This window comes from Ceratotherium simum, chromosome 2 (assembly GCF_057802395.1).
Source record: "Ceratotherium simum simum isolate JZ-2026a chromosome 2, ASM5780239v1, whole genome shotgun sequence".
In the NCBI taxonomy this organism is placed as follows: Eukaryota; Metazoa; Chordata; class Mammalia; order Perissodactyla; family Rhinocerotidae; genus Ceratotherium; species Ceratotherium simum.
Window position 1 is genome coordinate 740,484 of NC_141901.1, and position 21,067 is coordinate 761,550.

Consider the following 21,067-nt stretch of genomic DNA (forward strand, 5'->3'; position numbering starts at 1 on the left):
TTGGTCTGCTAGGGCCACCATCAAATAATGCCACGGACTGGCTGGCTTAAACAATAGAAATTTATGTTCTTACAGTTCTGGAGGCTAAGTCCAAGATCAAGGTGCCAGCAGAGTTAGCTTCTGGTGAGGACTCTCCACTTGGCTTGCAGTTGGCCACCTTCTCGCTGTGTCCTCACATGGCCTTTTCTCTGTATGCATGCACTTCTGGTGTCTCTTCCTCTCCTTATAAGGACATCAGCTCTATTAGATTAGGGCCCTACCTTTATGGTCTCATTTAAACTTAAAGGCCCTATCTCCAAATAAAGTAACATTGGGGGTTAGGTCTTCCACATATGGACTTTGAGGGGGACACAGCTCAATTCATAACAGGATTAATAGCAGATTAGACACTACAGCAAAATGATTAAAGAATTTGAATGTGTAGCAATGGAAAACATACAAAATGAAACACACAGAAGGAAAAAGAACACTGAAAAATATAAACACAACATCGTGAGACATGGAACAACTTCAAGTGGCCTAATATGCATATAATTCAAGTCCCTGAAGGAGTGAAGGGGCAGGCACAAGAAATATTTGAAAGACTAATGGATAAAAAATTTTCCAAATTGATGAAAACTGTAAATCCACAGATCCAAGAATCTCAACAAACCCCAAACCCAAGACTCAGGAACAAAAATACATCATAATCAAATTGCTTAAAACTAGTGATAAGGAGATAATCTTAAATCTTAAAATCAGCCAGATCAAAAAAAACACGACAACTTATGTACAGAATGTAAAGATAATAATCACAGCAGTTTCTTGTTGGAAACAATGCAAGTCAGAAGAGAGTGAAGCAATATCTTTAAAGTACTGGAAGTATACCCAGAGAAAAATTTTCAAAAACAAAGGCCAAATAAAGACTTTTTCAACATACAATAGCTGAAAAAATTTATACCAGCACATCTCAAATAAAAGAATGTTAAAGGAAGCCTCCAGGAAGAAGGAAAATACTATCAAATGGAAATCTAAATCTACACCAAAAAATGAAGAGCACAAGAAATGATAAATATAGGGGTGAATATAAAAGAACTTTAAAAATTATTTTTTAAGTTTCTTAAAAAGATAATTGATTATTAAAGCAAAAATAACAAATGTAATATTATATTTATAACATATGTAGAAGTAAATTATATGATAGCAATAGGACAAAGACCAGGAGTGGTGGAATGAAAGTATACTGTTGTGGATTCTTATACTATTTGTGAAGTAGTATGATGTTACTTCAAAGTAGACTGTGATAAGTTAAAAGTGTATACTATACACCATAAAGCAACCACTGAACACAAAACAACAAAACAAAACAGAAAACCCAAGACGCTAGAGCTAATAGGGCAATGAAAGAGATACAATCGAATCATAAAACATACTCAATCCAAAAGAAGGTAAAAAAAGAGAACAATGAATAGATGGGACAAATAGAAAGAAAATAGCAAGTAAGTAGCTTTAAATCCAACAATATCAATAAATAATTTAAAATTAAACCTTCTTAACATCCCAATTAAAAAACAGAGATTGTCAAATTGGATAAAAAAGCAAATATTCAACTACAGTCATGCACCACATAAAGACATTTCAGTCAACGATGGACTGCATATATGACAGTGGTCCTGTAAGATGAGTACCATGTAGCCTAGGTGTGTAGTAGGCTATATAATCTAGGTTTATGTAAGTCCTATCTATGATGTTTGCACATCAACAAAGTCACCTAATGATGCATTTCTCAGAACTTCTCCCTGTCATTAAGTGACATGACTGTAGATATGACTTTCAAGAAACTCCCTTTAAAATAAAGACACAAATGGAATAAAAGTAAAAGGATGTAAAATTATGTACCATGCTAACACAAAATAAAAGAAAGCTAGAGAACTTTCCATCTTCCAGAATGGCATTAAGGACCTCCAAAAATCTGCTCCTCCATAAAGCCGATGAGAAATCTGGAAACAACTGTCGAAAGCAACTTTTTCAGATGTTTGAAATTAAACAGAGGCTTTCAATAACCTGAGCAGTGTTTGATCAAGAAAGATGGCTGAATCTCAGTAAGAACAATGAACTTTGGGGTGTTTTAACTTTCCCTAATCCAAAACTCCTTTTCCCAGCTTCAAAGTATCATTAAAAGCCAACAGCCTCACATCTACAGTGGCCTATGACAACCAGCAGACTAGCAGCTACTGGAGGGGGGAGAATGAGTTTGGAGTTCCCCAAAAGCCTCAATCTCAGAGATTGTCTCTATTTGACTTGTCTGGCAGCTCACTGAAAAGTCCTGTTCTCAGAGCTTGTCTTTAGTTGACCTGAATTAGAACTCAATCTCTGTGAATAGCCCTATCCACAGGCATTTTTCAAAAACAATCAGTGGCAATTGTTTAACATTGTAGCTGCCAGAGGTGTTGTTAACAGTTGGGGCTAACAATAGGCTGTTGAAAAATCTTAAAAGGGAAAATTGGAGAATGAGATGTTCCTAGGGAGATTTGAAAAGATCTGACATAGTCCTGGCAATCTATTAAGGCCACATGCATGTTGTGTGCATGCCCAGGAAAGACCTGAGAAGGCCCTAATGTCTCACTGCTGGCTGACCTTGAGGCTTTGCCCGGGCAAGAAGTGAAGGCATGAGAAGTGTAAACTGCCTGACAAATCATTGAAACCATATCCCAATACACACATAGAGTCATTCAGCAAAAGCTGGAAGACTTATTGGTTCAAGATATTTGAGGAAATCTCTGTTCAATTATTAGCTGTCTACTAAGCTAACTGAGCAGAGATTTCATATGACAAAGAATACAGACTTTACAGAATTAGTCCAGGAAAGTCACTATGTAAATCCTGAGGAGGGAGCGAGAATCTGATTTACAGAGGTGCCACATTATATAATTTAAAATGTCTAGTTTTCAACAAAAAATTGTGAGATAGGCAAGGAAACCAAAAATTATGTCCCACATACAGGAAAAAAGCAGTCAATAGAATTAGATTCTGAGGAACCCCAAATGTTGAGCTTACCAGACAAAGACTTCAAATGAGCTGCTATAAATATGCTCAAAGAACTTAAAAAATTGTATCTAAAGAATTAAAGGATGAAATGATGTCTTACCAAAGAGAAAAAATCAATAAAGAGAAATTATACAAAGTAAATAGAAATTCTGGAGTTGAAAGTAACATTACTGAAACGAAAAATTCACTAGACAGACTCAACAGCAGATTTCAACAGGCAGAGGAATCAGAGAACTTGAAGAAAGGTCATTTAGGATTATCTCTCCTGAGGAATCAAAATAAAAAAGAGTGAAAAAAATGAACTGAGCCTCAGAGATCTGTGGAACACCATCAAGTGAACCAAAACAAGCATAATTGAAGTCTCAGAAAGTGAGGAGAGGGAAAATGGCAGAAAGAATATTTAAACAAATAACAGCCAAAAAATTGGAGAAAAACATTAGTCTGCACATCTAAGAAGCTCAATGAATTCTCAGGATAAACTCAGTGGGATCCACACCTTTTCGTGTCGTAGAAAACCTGTCAAAAGACAAAGAGAGAATTTTAAAGCAGCAAGAAACAAGTGACTCATCACATACAAGAGATCCTCAATAAGATTGACAGTTGATTTCTCATCAGAAACAATAGAGGCCAGAAAGCAGTGGGGTGACATATTCAAAGTGCTAAAAGAAAAAATTCTATATCCAGCAAAACTATCCTTCTAAAATGAAGAAGACATTAAGACACTCTCAGATAAACAAAAACTTAGATAATTCATCAGTAGACTATCGGCTCTATAAGAAATACTAAGGGGAGTCCTTTGTGTAAAATGGCAGACCACAAATTCTACCTCATCAGTTACTACACTAAACATAAATGGACTAAATACTCCAATGAAAAGGCAGATATTGGCAGGAGTGATAAAAAAAGATAAGATCCAACTATAAGTTATCTTCAAAAGATATAGTCTAGGTTCCAAGACACACAGAGGTTGAAATTAAAAGGATGTAAAGAGATATACCATGCAAATAGTAACTGAAGGTAGCTGGAGTGGCTATTTTAATATCAGACAAAATAGATTTTAAGACAAAACATTGTCACTAGAGATTAAGAAAGACATTTTATAAGAGTCAATCCATCAGAAATACATAATAATTATAAACATATATGTACATAACAATCAAGTCTCAAAACACAAAGCAAAAATTGACAGAATTGAATGGAGATATGTAGAATTCAACAATAATAGTTGGAGATTTCAGTACCCTGCTTTCAATAATAAATATAACAACTAGGCAGAAGATCAACAAGGAAATAGAAGACTTGAACAACACTATAAAGCAACTAGACAAAACAGACATCTATAAAACACTCCACCCAACAATAGTAGCATACACATTCTTTTCAAGAGCACATGGAACACTCTCCAGGGTAGACTATATGTTAAAGTATAAACCCAGCCTCAATAAATTCAAAAGGATTGAAATTAGGGGCTGGCCTGGTGGTGTAGCAGTTAAGTGCATGCACTCCGCTTCTGCAGCCCAGGGTTCGGGCTGGGCACACACCGATGCACCACATGTCAAGCCATGCTGTGGTGGTGTCCCATATAAAGTAGAGGAAGATAGGCATGGATGTTAGCCTAGGGCCAATCTTCCTCAGAAAAAAAGAGGATTGACAACAGAGGTTAGCTCAGGGCTAATCTTCCTCACACACACAAAAAAGGATTGAAATTATACAAAGTATATTCTGCAGCCACAATGGAATGAAATTAGAAATCAATAAAAGGAAATTTGGGAAATTCACAAATATGAAAAAATTAAACAACACACTGGTTGGGGCCGACCCGGTGGCACAAGTGGTTAAGTGCGCACGCTCCGCTTCGGCAGCCCGGGGTTCGCAGGTTCAGATCCCAGGCATGCACCGACGCATGGCTTTGTAAGCCATCCTGTGGCAGCGTCCTATATGAACTAGAGGAAGATGGGGACGGATGTTAGCTCAGGACCATTCTTCCTCAAGAAAAAAGGGGAAGATTGGCATCGGATGTTAGCTCAGGGCTAGTCCTCCTCACAAAAAAAAAAAAAAAAACACACTGATAAATAACCAATGAGTCAGGAACAAGTCATGGTGTCTTCTCTCACCACTACTATTTAACATTATATTGGAGGATCTAGCCAGGGCAATTAGACATCTATATTAGAAAGTAAAATAAAACTATCTCTATTCAGAGATGATAAGATCTTATGTATAGAAAATGCTAAGAAATTCACACACACACACACACACACACACACACAGAAAATCCATTCAAATTATTAAGGAAGTTCAGCAAGGTTGTATATTGATACAAGGTCAATATACAAAAATCAGTTGTATTTATAGACTCTAGCAATGAACAATCCAAAAATGAAATTAAGGAAACACTTCCATTTACAATAGAATCGAAAAGAATAAAATACTTAGGAATAAATCTAACAAAACAAGGGTGAGACTTGTACACTGAAGACTACAAAATATCAATGAAAGAAATTAAAGAAGATTTAAATAAATGGAGAGATATCCCGTGTTAATAGACTGGAACACTTAATATGGTTAGATGGCAATACTACCCAAATTGATCTACAGATTGAATGCAATTTCCATCCAAATCTCAGCTGCCCTTTGTGCAGATATTCACAAAGGAATCCTAAAATGCATATGGAAATGCAAGCAACCAAAATATCGAAAACAATTTTGAAAAAGAAGAACAAAGTTGGAAGATGCACTTCACAATTTTAAAACTTGCTACAAAGCTACAGTAATTAAGACAGTGTGGTACTGGCATAAAGAAAGACATATTGATCAATGGAATAGACTTGAAAATCCAGAAATAAACCCATACATCTGTGACCAACTGGTTTTAATAAGGGTGCCAAGACCATTCAATGGGAAAAGAATAATCTTTTTGACAAATGGCTTTGCGTCAGTCCCAGCCTGTTGATAGTGATACCATCAGCTAGGAATACGTGAAGCACTTACCTGGGCCCATATTTCTCATAGCAAGCCCCCACAGACATTTCCCCCACTGGGCCAGTGTTGTGGCTGGAATGGCCTTTGTGGTTCTTATTATGATTGCAGGACACACTTTAGCAAAAACAATTAGGAAACTTTGAGGAATAAGATTTATTATTTACAGTTCCTGGGGGGTACACGGCATGCCCAAAGGGCATACAACATAGTCACAGGTAGAGAGAGAGAGAGTGGACCCAGGGCTTTGCTATTATTAGGGTCCAAGGGTGAGGTGTCTAGGGTTTTGCAATTCACTCTTTATTGGCTAATTTAAAGCATAAGAGTGGGAATTAAGTTGCAGGAAGGGAGAAGTGGGGTCACTCAAATGGTCAGTTATCTAGGTTATCCACAACTTTCTGAAAGAGGGACCTTCATAGGTGGAGGCAGCCTAATTCCTTATCTGGTTGTTTTACTAGTAGCTGTGTCATACAGATAGCAATATGTTTATTAAAGATGGATATCTTTTGAAATGGATGCCTCAGCAATCAAAATCTTAATGTCAGGCACTTACACTATAATCAAAAGGCTTAATTTCAGTCACTTAACAGTACAATGGTGCTGGGGCAGCTGGATAGCCACAGGCAAAAGAATGAATTTGGACCCCTACCTCACACCATATACAAAAGTAACTTAATAAAGGGATCATAGACCTAAATCTAAAAACTAAAACTATAAAACTCTTAGAAGAAAACATAGGTGGTAATCTTCTTGACCTTGGACTAGACAATGGGTTCTTAGATATGACACCAAAAGAATAAGCAACAAAGGGAAAAATAGATAAATTGGAGTTAATCAAATTAGAATCTTTTGTGCCTCAGAGAACACTATCAAGAAAGCAAATAGATGACCTGTGGAATGTGAGAAAATATTTGCAACCCATATATCTGATAAAGGACTTGTACCCAGAATATATAAACAACTCTTATACCTCAACAATAAAAGACAAATAACCCAATTTAAAAATGAGCAAAGGGGGGCTGGCCCAGTGGTGTAGTAGTTAAATTTGCATGCTCCGCTTTGGCGGCCCGGGGTTTGCAGTTTCGGATCCCAGGCACGGACCTACGCACTGCTTTTCAAGCCATGCTGTGGTAGGCGTCCCACATAAAATAGAGGAAGATGGGCACAGACGTTAGCTCAGGGCCAATCTTCCTCAGGAAAAAGTGGAGGATTGGCAACAGATGTTAGCTCAGGACTAATCTTCCTCACCAAGAAAAAAAAAATTGGCAAAGAATTTGAATAGACATTCCTCCAAAGAAGATACACAAGTGGCTAATAAGCACATGAAAAAATGCTTAACATCACTATAGTCATTAAGGAAATGTAAATCAAAACCACAATGAGGGTCGGCCCCATGGCTTAGCGGTTAAGTGCACGCGCTCCTCTACTAGCGGCCCGGGTTCAGATCCTGGGCGCACACTGACGCACCACTTCTCTGGTCATGCTGAGGCCGCGTCCCACATACAGCAACTAGAAGGATGTGCAACTATGACATACAACTATCTACTGGGGCTTTGGGGGAAAAAAAAAAGGAGGAGGATTGGCAATAGATGTTAGCTCAGAGCCGGTCTTCCTCAGCAAAAAGAGGAGGATTAGCATGGATGTTAGCTCAGGGCTGATCTTCTTCACAGAAAAAAAAAAAAAAACACCACAGTGAAATACTACTACACACCCACTAGGATAGCTATAATCAAAATGAGGACAATAACAAGTGTTGGCAAGGTAAATTTGGAACCCTAATATATTGTTATTGGAAATGTAAAATGGTGCAGTTGCTTTGGAAAAGAGCTGGGCAATTTTTCAAAAAGTTAAACATAGAGTTACCATAGGCCACAGCAATTCCACTCCTAGCTACACACCCAAGAGAAGGTATATACAAGAGAATTGAAAACATATGTCCACACAAAAACTTATACATGAATGTTCATATCATCATTATTCATAACAGTCAAAGAATGGAAATAACCCAAATATCTGTTAACTGATAAATGGTATATCTATGCAATGGAATGTTATTCTGCCATAAAAAGAAATAAAGTTCTGATACATGCTATTACATGGATGAACCTTCAATACATTATGCTAAATGAAAGGAGCCAGACACAAAAAACTACATATTATATGATCCCATTTATAAGAAATGTCCTGAAGAGGCCAATCCATAAAGACAGAAAATAGATTAGTAGTTGCCAGGGGATGGGGGTAGAAGGAAATGGGGAGTGATTGCTGGTGTGGAGTTTCTTTTGGGGTTAATGAAAATGTTCTGGAATTTGATAGCGGTAATGGATGCACACCTCTGTGAATATACTAAAAGCTACTGAATTGTACCCTTCAAGAGGATGAACTTTATGGTATGTGAATTATCTCTCAATAAAGCTGTTACAAAAAAAGAAAAGAAAGCTGGAGTTTCTATGTTAATATCAGACAAAGTATATTTCAGATAAAAAAATATTACCAAAGTTGAAGAGGGTCATTTCATAATGATGAAGATGTCAATTTATCAAAAGGACATAATAATCTTAAATCTTCACACATTATAGCAGAGCATACGTGAAGAAAAAACTGATAGAACTAAAAGTAGAAATAGACAAATCCACAGTTATAGCTGGAGATTTTAACATCTGTCTCTCAACGATTGATACAACAAGTAGATAGAAATAGGTAAAGATATAGAAGTCTTGGCCCTACTATCAACAATTTCACCTAGCTGACATTTGTGGAACATTCTACACAGCAACAGAATTGTGCAGTAAAGAATTTGGCCTTGCCCAAAGAGAAGTATGGCCTTTGCCCTCAGCTTCTAAGAGGTAATCTGTGTCATACCTGACAGGAGTGTCTTTGTTTAGGCTGGCCACATCAGATCTTAGGGCGACAATGGCCACACACAATAATCTTAGGGTAAGGGCTTTGGGTCACTCAGTATCAGTTGACCTGCACACTGAATTCAACCAGGTGGGCAATCAATCAATCATGCCTATGTAATGAAGCCCCAGTGAAAACTCTGGGAGAGGGGGAAAGGGGTAAATGGACACATATGTATGGTGACAGATAAAAACTGGACTGTTGGTGGTGAATACGATGCAGTCTATAGAGAAACTAGTATATAATAATGTACACCTGAAATTTACACAATGGTATAAGCCAACCTGACCTCAATAAAATAATTAAAAAAAAAAAAAAACTCTGGACACTGAAGCTCAAGTGAGCTTCCTTGGTAGGCAATACTTCTTTGCGTGTTGTCACATACTGATGTCAGAAAAACAGCACATCCTGACTCCACAGGGAGAGGAAAATGGGACCTCTGAATTTGGTACTTCTGGATGCTGCCCAATGTACTTCTTCGCTTGGCTGATTTTAATCTGTATCATTTTCCTATGATAAGCTGTAACTGAGTACTGTATATTTTCAGTGAGTTCTGTGAGTTCTTCTAGCAAGTTATCGAAACTGAGGGTAGTTTTGGGAACACCCTGAACTTGCAGTTGGTGTCAGAGGTGAGAACGTCTTAGGGACTGTGACCTCTGTGTAGTTGACCCAAACTCTTACAAGAATATTCTTTTTTAGTACACATGGAACCATATAGCACAGACCATATTCTGGACATAAAACAAATCTCAATAAATTTAAAATAATTCAGATCATACAAAGTGTGTTCTTGTACCTCAATGGAACTAAATTAAAAGTCAAGATGAAAGTAGGGCCGGCCCCGTGGCTTAGCGGTTAAGTGGGCGCGCTCCGCTACTGGCGGCCCGGGTTCGGATCCCGGGCGCGCACGGACGCACCGCTTCTCCAGCCACGCTGAGGCCGTGTCCCACACACAGCAACTAGAAGGATGTGCTATGACATACAACTATCTACTGGGGCTTTGGGGGGAAAAAATAAATAAATAAATAAATTTTTAAAAAAAAGATGAAAGTGAGGCAAGGAATTCTCCCAAATTGATGCATGAGAATCATGAGGTTCATCATCCTTTGGGAGGGCAAGAAGGGTGGTGGGGTTTAGGGTTTTGCAGTGATAGGAATCATGGAAAACTTGTACAGTTTATGGCAGAAATAAAACATTCTGGTTTTGCAACTGCATGGAAATCTCTCCCTTTTGTGTTAAGGGCAATTGTGGGCAGACCAGAGCAGCTACTTCTGCACAGAGGTGTCATTTTGGCAGCCACACTTCGTCCTTTGTCCTTGTAGATCCTATCTTCCAGGCTAAAGCAGAGCGATTGTTCTTCCAATGTCCCTCTCCCTTACAAGACCAACGGATGACTTTGTCTAGACTAGACATAGAGGTGGCCTTGTTCTAGTTCTATCCAGTTACTTAATCTAAAGAGCTATTAACTTTGTCTACATATTTTTTCTTTTTTTTTTTTTTAATAATTTTATTTATTTATTTTCCCCCCAAAGCCCCAGTAGATAGTTGTATGTCATAGCTGCACATCCTTCTAGTTGCTGTATGTGGGACGCGGCCTCAGCATGGCCGGACAAACGGTGCGTCGGTGCGCGCCCGGGATCTGACTAAAGTGTTCCTGGAAGGTGGTAGTTAAGTGGTCTCTGAAATTAGGATGGATTTATTCTCTTTCTGTTTACAAACTTGGCTTTTTGACCAATTTCTACAGGAAAGACTTCACGGAAAGCTACAAAGAGGTCTGGTCTTATTTTTACAACTTTTAAATATCCATTTGTGCTCAAATTTTGATGCAAATATTTAACAATTTGGTGGTAAGTCTGCGTGGCTTTTCTGTTCAAGTTTTGCATCTCTAGGTACAAAAAGATATGGCAGATTATAAGTTTTTAGAATAATCCTAAATTTTTTGGTAAATTTTTATCTTTCCTTCAGAAAGTTAGGAAAGTCTTTTACTAGATTATGCAAATTTGATTTTGGCCAAGGTTTTTTTTTTCCTAAGTCCATTAATGTAGGGGGTGATCCTCATTCACACCTTATTATAAGCCATTGTGAGGAGATATTGTCAGTGAGAGGAATGTATTTAGGAAAGAGCAGTGAAGGAAAAAGAAGCCCAGTGGTGGTGCAGAAGGAGGCAGGGGAAGGCAGAGCAAGAGGGAGGAAGGGTCAAGGTCAGGAGGAGATGAAAAGAGAGGCCCACGTGGAGCTGGTCAGAGGAGGGAGAGGAGCCTTGAAATTGGCATTTTTAGGTTCTCTAGATTGTTATTAGCCTTTTCTAAGAGTTCTTAAGGGAAGCAATTTTAGAATTTTCCCGCCTTTCAGAGACCTCTTTATAACAAGAGAAAAATGTTGCCATCAAATCATTTGGAATTTTTGAATCCTTTGATTCTAAGGCACCAGGAGCGTGAATAATTTTGTTTACATGTGAATTCCCCAGAGTGGTCACTGAAGTTTTAAATCGTCCTTGATAGAATCCTGTCAGAGCTTCACATATTTGGTGCTATTTGCACCATATTGTACATCCGTGTAAGAAGTGGGACAATAACGGGAAAGTTCATTGAATAACTGATGATTGCCCATATTTAAATGATGAGAACAAACAAGAGACAATAATGGGCCCAGGGGCCGGCCCAGTGGCATAGTGGTTAAGTTTGCACGCTCCGCTTTCGTGGCCCGGGGTTTGTGGGTTTGGATCCCGGGTGTGGACCTACACACTGCTCATCAAGCCATGCTGTGGTGGTGTCCCACATACAAAATAGAGGAACACTGGCACAGATGTTAGCTCAGGGACAATCTTCCTCAAGCAAATAGAGGAAAGATTGGCAACAGATGTTAGCTCAGAGCCGATCTTCCTTACCAAAAAACAAAAAGTAAAAAAAATAATAGTCTCAGCACTCTACCTCACCCTGTTATAAGAGCCCTGAATGGTGCAAGACAGTTCAAATCAAGATACACCAAGGACAATAAAGAGAAAGAATAAAGGCTTAGGGAATGCTCAAGAGAAGAGAGTGGTGCGTTTGTCAGCAGCAGGTCTTACTCAGCTGTGCAGCCACTGGAACTCCCAGAAGAGGAGATGGCAAAAGTTTCTACTGTATTTGATCCAGGCTGAGCACCAGAGGGTCCAGGTCACAGCACCAGAAACTGTAGAAGAATCAATCAGAACACTGTGATACATAAGCCTTCATTCAGAATGCAGAAGCATGAGAACCATTCTAAAGTGGTGTTCTGCCTTGAACAAGAAAGGTGGAGATTGTATAGAGCTTTAGCCTAAGAAGTCAGCCTGAAGTTCAACTAGTTTTGAGAATAGTTGGTCAAAAATACTTCTTGGAAGAGGGAGGTATTGTTTTTGCAGTTTTGCAGCCATTGGTTGGGCACTACCGGTCAAAAGATCAGTGTGGTACTGAGTGTGGTCTGAAGGGAATGGGACACGGTATAGCCCCTCAGAGGACGGAGTTTGTGGCAATTGAATTCTTTGACCAGGAAACTCAAATCCAATTTCTGATCAAGGAAATGAATACTTGACCTAGTACCTTTGAGATTTGTAGGTGTCACCTTTCACCTCAATATCCTGTCCAGTGGGCCCTGGCATGTACCTGACAGGTGGTCAGTGTCTGGAGCTGCCCTGGAAGTTTCCTTGAGTCCCCTCTCCTAAGAGGAAGCTGTTGTTGTAGCTGGGCTGTTGTTCTCCATTGCTGTAAAGTGGCACTACTGCAAGGGGGATGCTTGGCCATGTAACCCACCTGCAGCCGGGTTGCCAGGGCTGGGATCCTGGCTCCACCACTCTCTGGCTGTGTGACCCACTTCATGGTCACACTTGAGCCACGGCTGAAATTTTAGAATGGAAGCTCCAAGCTGTCTCTGTCGGTGTGTCTGTGTGTTTGTATGACTATACTTCAAGAAGGCCTTTACTTCTCATTGTGTGACTGTGTAACATTTTCCTACCTCCGGATGGTATTACCAAATGAGATTATAAAATCTGTTAGAGGAGTTCTGTTTTGATTGGCTTAGAGACAAATAAGCAATTATACAAATTAAATATTCCTAAAATTCCCAGAAATTAAAGAAATTGAATTTCTAATGCTTTTAATGTGAAAAAGAAAGAGGCATTCTTGTAGAAACTAAGAAATTTTAAGAATTCAAGTTCACGTAATTTCGATAAATCTCTGGCAAACAAAACTAGCTTAGTAATTTTGGTTTAATAAAAATAGCTATGTTTTCTCTGAGTTACAAGCATTAAGTATATTATAAGTGTACATTTTTATTCTACTTAGATATGTTCTTAAACATATATAGATTTACTGATTGAATAAGCTAGCATTACTTCTACTTAAAGTCTAAGATTACAAAAAGTGTAAATTTATGTTTAACCAAATAGAATAATTATTCTGACAAATTTTATTTTAACAATAATTAATTTGAAGTTAGTTTCCAAGATCTTAGGGAACTTAAAACCTTGAACTGATAGTGCTAAATTGAGTTAATTAATGGATATTCATTAGACACCTAGGTCATTTCCAAGATAGAATACTGAAATACTGATTACTAAGTATAATTTTAAGTTTACATGCTTCTTATTTTTATGCTACAGAAAGACTATTGGGTTTTTAATGAATATGTTCATTTTTGCCACTTGGAGAAGTATCTAAATGCTGGTGTGTGACAGTACGCAGTTATCCATGTCTTACTTTTCTCTGTCAAATAGAAATTACTTTGGTTAATTTTGTCTTCCATACTCCAAAATATCTAATATCTCTTCAATCCCTTCATGTCTTTTTAGTTCCATCACAACCACCACCTCACTTCCCAGCTGTGCTTATCTTTCACCTGCACTATTGAACTAGTTTTTCAATGTCCCTACGATTCAGAGTACTATTTATGAAATTAAAATGAGGATACAGCATTCAGTGTCTGCCCCTCCACCATCCGACCTCACTCCGCTCCTCCAGCTTCACCTGCGGTCCCTTTTCTGCGCACTCACGCTCTCTTGAGTCACGTCGGCTTCCTCCTCCTCCATGTACATGCTGTTCAACCCGGAGCCATGGTGCCTGCCGTTCTTTCTACCTGCATGTTCTTTGCATGACTGGATCCTCTTCATCGTCCAGATCTCAGGTGAATGTTACCTTTCAGAGAGGTCTTCCCTGCCCATCCTATCTAAAGCAGCCCAGCCCCCATCACATTTCCATTTTTATTTTGCTCTTAGTGCCTACCAAGAATGTATCATGATCTAAAATTATTATAGTCATTTTTCACTTGATTATTTTCTGTTTCCCCAACCAGAACATAAGTTCCATGAAAGCAGGGACCTTATATTAATCACCACTGTTTTCCTCAAGGCCAAGAATGTATCTGACACATAATAGGAGCTTAATAAATATTTGTTTATGGATAAAAGAATGTTAGTAACATTGCTGGGTCTTGCCTTGTGTACCCCAATCCCTACTGAGCTGAAAAATAAAGCCTGAGCCAGGACTGCTGATTTTCCTTTTCTTAGCATCCCCAATTGTTTTCTGCTTAATGGCCTTAGCCTCCAGGCATAGACCCAGAACAAATAGATAGAAAGGAGGTTACAATGAACCTATCTTCTCTAATCTCCCCAGGAATGTTGCCCTTGCCCCCCAACTGCATTCCATTCCTAGCCTTGGCCTGGGAGCCCTCTCACAGCAAAGGCAGGCATGGAAAGATGCCGTTTAGGGGGCCTGGTCAGGGTTTCAGCAATTCCTGATGCTTTCCCCATATTCCCAGTGAGATTTTCAGGATCCCACTTTTTCTCAATTAAGTGTATCAACCAGTCTCAAAAAACAAAGGGGCAAATCAGAGCATTTGGTCGGCTGCATTTGGGCCTGGTGAGGAATTGATTTATTGATTTGGATTTCAGAATCATATTTGTGGTTCTGCTTTTCTTTTCTGCTTCCAGCTTGGCCACACTGAACTGGAATTTGTCTTATTGCACCTTGTGAGAATAATCGGCATACTCTGGTTAGCCTGATGTTCATTCAGCGGATATGGATTGAGTGTCTGCTCTGTGTTGACGCTGCTGTAAGCATGTAGGGTGATCAGGAAACAAAAGAGACACAACTTCTAGCCCTGCAGGAGCTTCCACTGCAGCTGGACCCAAGGGGGGTGGTTGACAATAAACATAACAAATGAGTCAATTGTACAGGATACTGGGAGGTGATAAGTAAGTACTTTGGGGAAAAGCAAAAGTAGATGGGAGTAAAGAGATTGAAAGTGGGGAGGGAAGTTGCAATTTCAAACAGAGGAGCCTCCTTCAGAATGTGACATCGGAACAAAAAATTGAAGGAAGCGAATTAGATATTCAGCCATGTGAATATCCAAGGTTTTCAACCATGTACATATTTAAAAGCAGAACGTTCCAGGCAGAGGGAGCAACTAATTCTAAAACCTCCAGGCAGGAGCCTGCCTGGTGTATTAGGGAGCCGTGGTGTGGCCGGAGCAGGGTGAACGGGAGCCGGAGGGGATGGGGCGGGGAGGGGTTGAGGCCCGCCGTCAGTGAGCTTCTTACTTGGAGTGACAGGAGGAGTCACGGCAGGATTTTTAACAGAAGTGACAGCACTCAGTTAAGTTTTAAAAGGATCTCTCAGGTGCTGTGTTGAGAACAGACTGTGCAGACACAAGGGTAGCAGCTGGGGGACCTGTTACTATCCCAGTAATCCAGGCAAGAAGTGGTAACAAGGAAAGTCTTTGTAGGGGAGAAAAAAGTTCTCCTTGACTCTCTTAGGGTCCCTGGTTGGGCCTGAAAATTAAACTGACGAAGATTAACAGGAGAAAAGCATACATATTCATTTCACATGACACAAGAGCCTTCATAAGGAAATGAAGACCTGAAAAAATAGCTAAACCTGAGTGTTTTTAGTACGAGGTTTGATGACTAGTGAAAAGATATGATAGAGCAAAGAGTATGAGCTAAGTGTGGTAAACTGGGGGAGATTGAACAAGGCCTGTTCATTCAGGTTCTTCTCTGCGTCGCTCCTCTTGGAGATAAGAATGCTCCTTTCCTCCAGGTGTGGGGAGGGCACCTCTCACAGAGGGTCTTAGGACCTGCTCCAGGAGAAAAGGGGTGGGGGGAGGTCAGAGTGACCTTCCTGCTGCTACTGTTTTCTCAAAGTTCTTCAGCTTAAAATATTCAATATGCCCAGGTGCCATATTTGCAGGTAATGTATCCTGAACCCCGTCATAGTGAAAAATGGTTCGATTCTTGGTACACTTTGAATATAAGCCCACTGGAAGAAATGTAGGTGGCATTGGAAAGAAAGAAGGGAGTTAAAGAAGACTCCAAGCTTTGCTCTTGAACAGTTGGACAGAGGTGCTATCAACTGAGATGGGGAAGGTCGAGGGGAGAGCCAGTTGGAGACGTATATTAAACCTCCAAGTGGAGAAGTTGAGCCAGGAGTTGGATACACAAGTCAGGAGCTCAGGAGAGAGGCCTGGGAGTTGTTGGCATATATAAAGTATCTAAAGCCATAAAACTGAAGGAGAGAGTGAGAGTAGAGAAAGAATACATGATCAAAGACTGAGCCCTGTGGCACCCCAACATTCAGAGCAGTGCTGACGATAGAAATATAACGTGAGCCACATTCCAGTCATCTAGTAGTCACATTTAAAAAAGAAAAAGAAACAGATGAAATTAATTTTAAACTATTTTTATTTAACCTAAGATATCTAAAATGTTATTTTAACATGTGATCACTATAAAAATTATTAATGAAATATTTTATATTCTCTTTTTCCTAGTAAGGCTTTGAAATCTTGTACATGTTGAATACTCACAGCAGTCTCAGTTCAGGCTAGCCACATTTCTAGTGCTCTGTAGCCACATGAGGCTGGTGGCTAACATGTTGGACCACACAGACTTAGAGATTTAGGAGAAGAGACTGAGGAGGAATCTCTGAGGTAGAAAGGAAGCCAAGACATTGTGGTGTCCTGGAAGCCACGTGGGTAGAAGCGTTGATCATCCGGAGAAGTTCTCTTGTAAGAGATTCAGTTTTCTTGGTAAAGAAGCAAGCCAGGTTTACTGCCAGGGTGAGGACACAGAAGGAGGTATTGGGAGTATGAGGAGAGAGGAGAGGGTGGGAGAGGGAATAGATTAGGGTAGTAGAGGATGATTGCTGGACAGCGTGAAAGCTCATTGGGAGTGATAATCATGAATTTCAAGTGAGAACAAGTCAGTGAGCTGGGTGTTTTCTCAAGCCACAAGGGTCCAGGCAGAGTAGGCAGAGACTGGGGTTTAGCAGGGTAGTGGTTTCATGCCCTCCTTTTTAATGTCTCTTTGTTTTGGTTAAAGTTATGCTGATTACAAATAACAGAAATTAGCTCACATTAGGTAAATCATAAAAGAAAATTTATTGGAAGACTTCCAGATAATTTTCAGAAATCGAAGGCCAAGAGAGTCAAGAAGCAGGTGGCAGTCAGGAGCCTAGCTGCAGGCACGGCTGCCTCCCGCACCCAGCGTGCCTCCCTCCTGCGTCTCCACCCACGATCCCACAGAGGATGGTGGCCCCACCACCGCCAAGGAGCTATCACCTCACCCCCAGCCTTAGAACTCACAGGTATCTTTAATTTACATTACTAAGAAAGAGAATCTGATTGAACAAGCTTGGGTCAAATGAGGTGTGAGTCAAGGAAAAAATCTTGGGGAAAAGGCAACAGTTAATTATTCAAAATATTGTCTCGTAATGTATATTTGCAAAAACATGTAGCATCAGAGGCTGACTCCTAATGTTTTCATAATAATGAAGTTTTGTGGAATATTCAGTGTTAAAAGGTAATTAAAAAAAAAAGATAAAATCATGACACCTTTAAAAATATAAAATGAGGGCCGGCCCCGTGGCTTAGCGGTTGGGTGCGCGTGCTCCGCTACTGGCGGCCCGGGTTCGGATCCCGGGCGCGCACCGACGCACCGCTTCTCCGGCCGTGCTGAGGCCACATCCCACATACAGCAACTAGAAGGATGTGCAGCTATGGCATACAACTATCTACTGGGGCTTTGGGAGGAAAAAATAAATAAATAAAATTATTAAAAATATAAAATGAACCCTTGTCGAAGATTTATATAACTCATTAATTAATGAAGGAATAAGTGAAAGGTTTCAACCACTTCAAAGGAGAATTCAAAGATCAGACATATATGTAGGCCATATAATGAATCTATAAATAGATTCATTTATGAATCTAAAAAAACTAGTTTTTTTAGGGGGTGGGAGGAGAGAGAAATCAATTGTCCCTCCACTGGACAGGATTCATTTGCATATGTATAAAACAGAATTATTTGCATTGCTATGTTATCTACAATTTACAGTGTTGTAAAGTAGCTCAAAGACAATGAAAGGTGCAAACTCCATAGAATTAGATAACGGAGAAGGGTATGCTCTAGTTAATGCATAGTTTTCCAGTGAAGATGTCCAGTAATCCTTTGATCCATTTCAAAATCTTTCACAATTTTCTGATAACTGAAAATACCTGAGTTGTTGGTAAGTACATTTCTTCATGATTTTCTCACTGTCCAATATTTTTATGTGCTCAATATTATTTGGTATCTTTTCATTTTTAAAAATGAAGTTTTAAATTCAATTATTTAGTTATATGGTACTCAGAATCATAATCACACACAAGAAAACATCAGATATCCGGATTCCCTGGGAAATGTGCATAAGTTTTATCCCTTCAAGCCCCAAAGTTCTATCATCTCATCTATTTTGGTTTTTCTAAACCATATTGGATCTCTGCCTCTTTAAAAAAAATAAATGAAGAGGACTATTAGTGATATGAGCAAATGCTCCTATAGATCAGAAAATGCCACCCCCAAATGTGCCACTTTGGCATAAGGATTATTTTGAGCTGGAGGCAAATGAGAATCAACAGATGCAGAAAGAAGCCTTCTCAGAGCTTTCCCTATCTGACTAAAAGCAGAGACTTCTGGGAAATGAGGACTGCATAGATCTCTTCTCCCTGGAGGAGTTTCAAAGCCATGAAGAAGATGGAAAGTCAGCACTGAGATGGGTCTGCAAACAACCTTACTGAAATCATCCTTATCTTCCATTAGTTTCCCATTTACTTACCTTCCCACAGTCTGCCACCCCTAAAGCCTGAGCTCATTTTCTTTTGTCTTATCGCTTCTCTACAGATTTATTGTTCTTTGTGAAGATGCTGTATAAGCCCCGAGTTCTAACCACCCCTTTGAGTTACTCTTCACTGAGTTTCCCCCACGTGTGTGCACTCTGCACATGTTAATACACTGCTTTTCTCTTGTCTTTTGTCAGTTTAATTCCCAGGGCCCCAGTGGGAGAAAGTTTTCTTCCTCCCCTATGATCACAAAATTACTATTAAACTTTAAAAAGAAGGATACAAATGTGTTTGTTCTAGTGGATCTGAACTTTTTCCCTTTGTCTTCCTTTTTCATTTTGAGAACTTTGAAAATACAGAATATAATTACCTATATTTCCTCCCCAGAATTCACAGCTGTTAACGGTCATATTTTTCCAGTCTTTTTGCCTGTGGTGGTACATTGTATTACTGTTCCCAAATTATTCACACCCTTTCCTGAGAGAATTGTATGTACCTCCTCCCATTGAGACATGATTTTCAGGACACATCCCATGTATGGCGGGCTTGGCCACCTGACTTGTTTTGTGGGTTAAAAGGCTATGTGCTACTTCCTAGCTGATGCTTTAATAACCAAGGGACTCTACTTTTCTTTTCCCTCTGCCATGAAAACAGCTTCTTCCCAATAGAAACTTTTGCTTCCACTGAAATCTCAGGATAAAGAAGACATAGAGCAGAGCACCAGCCAACCTGCAGCTGAGCTGACATGAGCAGGAAACACACTTTGTGGTTGGAAGCTTTTGAGATCTGGGGATGTTGTTTGATCCTACAGCATCATCTGTGTACGTACTTCCTTTTTAAAAAAATGACACATGATACATGTAAAATCTTCTGTTGAACTTTGCATCCCACATTTTCTCCTTCAGGATTCACTTTTCTTCTTGTTGAAACAGTTCTTTCAGTACGAGTCTGTGATTACTAAAATTTCTGAGTTCTTGCATGCCTAAAGATATCTTTATTTTTACCCTTACTCTGGAATAGTAGTTTCACTGGGAATAGAATTTTACATTTAACTTGATTTTATTTCACCATTTTGAGATTTTATTCCATTGTCTTTTTGGCATCTGCTGTTACATATGAGAAAGTCTGGTATCAATCTGATTCTCGTTTCTTGGTAAATAATCTGTTTTCCCTCTTTGGCAGCTTTTACTATTTCCCTTTCTTGTTTTCAGTTGTGGCTCTGAGTTTTAAAATCTCCTTTCTCCCTCATTTTTTTTGTTCAGAGAAGTCGGAGGAGGTTTCAGCGTCTGCTCCACCTGCCGTCTTGACACGGAACTTGGCTCCTGCCTTACTACACGGAGTGGACTTGTTTTCATGGCATGCACTCACCATTTCCAGTTGTCTGTTTTCGTATAATGTTGTAAAAGCCTGATGCCCCTTAGGCATCTGAAGAAGTCTGTAGAACTATTTGGATTTACCCTGAGTGGCATTAATGGTAATAAACTTCTGTGTTGTTCTAGTTCTTCTGTCTTCTTTTAGAGATTGTCCCCTCTTCTCTTCTTTCAGGCTATCAGCCGCCGTTTCATTCTAATGCCGTACGCCATCCGTAGCAATCTTCTGCATGTTGCTTGGCCTCTTCACTGCTCCCAGCCACCTCAGAATGATTTTTCCTGCTTTATTGTGCAGAGCAATTGTGCTCTCTCTAGCTCCTGCCTCCAAACTCAGCTTGCGACTTCACTTTGAAAACCCACAGGGTCATTCATGTGCTCTGGTACACAATGGGGTATCTCTTCTGATTCCTTTTCTTTTTCCTACCAGTTCAGCAAACAGAAAGAAATGGTATAGAAATTTAGTTTCTTATTGATTTAGTCACGGTACTGTGTTAGTGAGACTTGTGTCTGACTCATAATAATAAATGCCCAAATTAAAGGGCTTAATCTAATAAAAGCTTTTTTTACTCCACATAAATAAACTTCATAGGTAGGCAGTTTGAGGCTAGCATTGTGGTTCCTCAGTCCTCAGGGACCCAAGAACTGTCTATTTTTCTGTTTGGCCTTCTTAACACAAGGCT

At 39.5% G+C, this 21,067-nt stretch overlaps 1 long non-coding RNA gene across 1 annotated transcript; it reads left to right on the top strand.

Moving 5' to 3' along the window:
- Positions 1–17,090: 17,090 nt before the first annotated feature.
- Positions 17,091–20,509, top strand: LOC147917711 (uncharacterized). Its single transcript, XR_015548717.1, has 3 exons — positions 17,091–17,504; positions 19,672–19,838; positions 20,280–20,509. It is a non-coding gene; the product is annotated as an uncharacterized LOC147917711 (long non-coding RNA).
- The last annotated feature ends 558 nt before the right edge of the window (positions 20,510–21,067 follow it).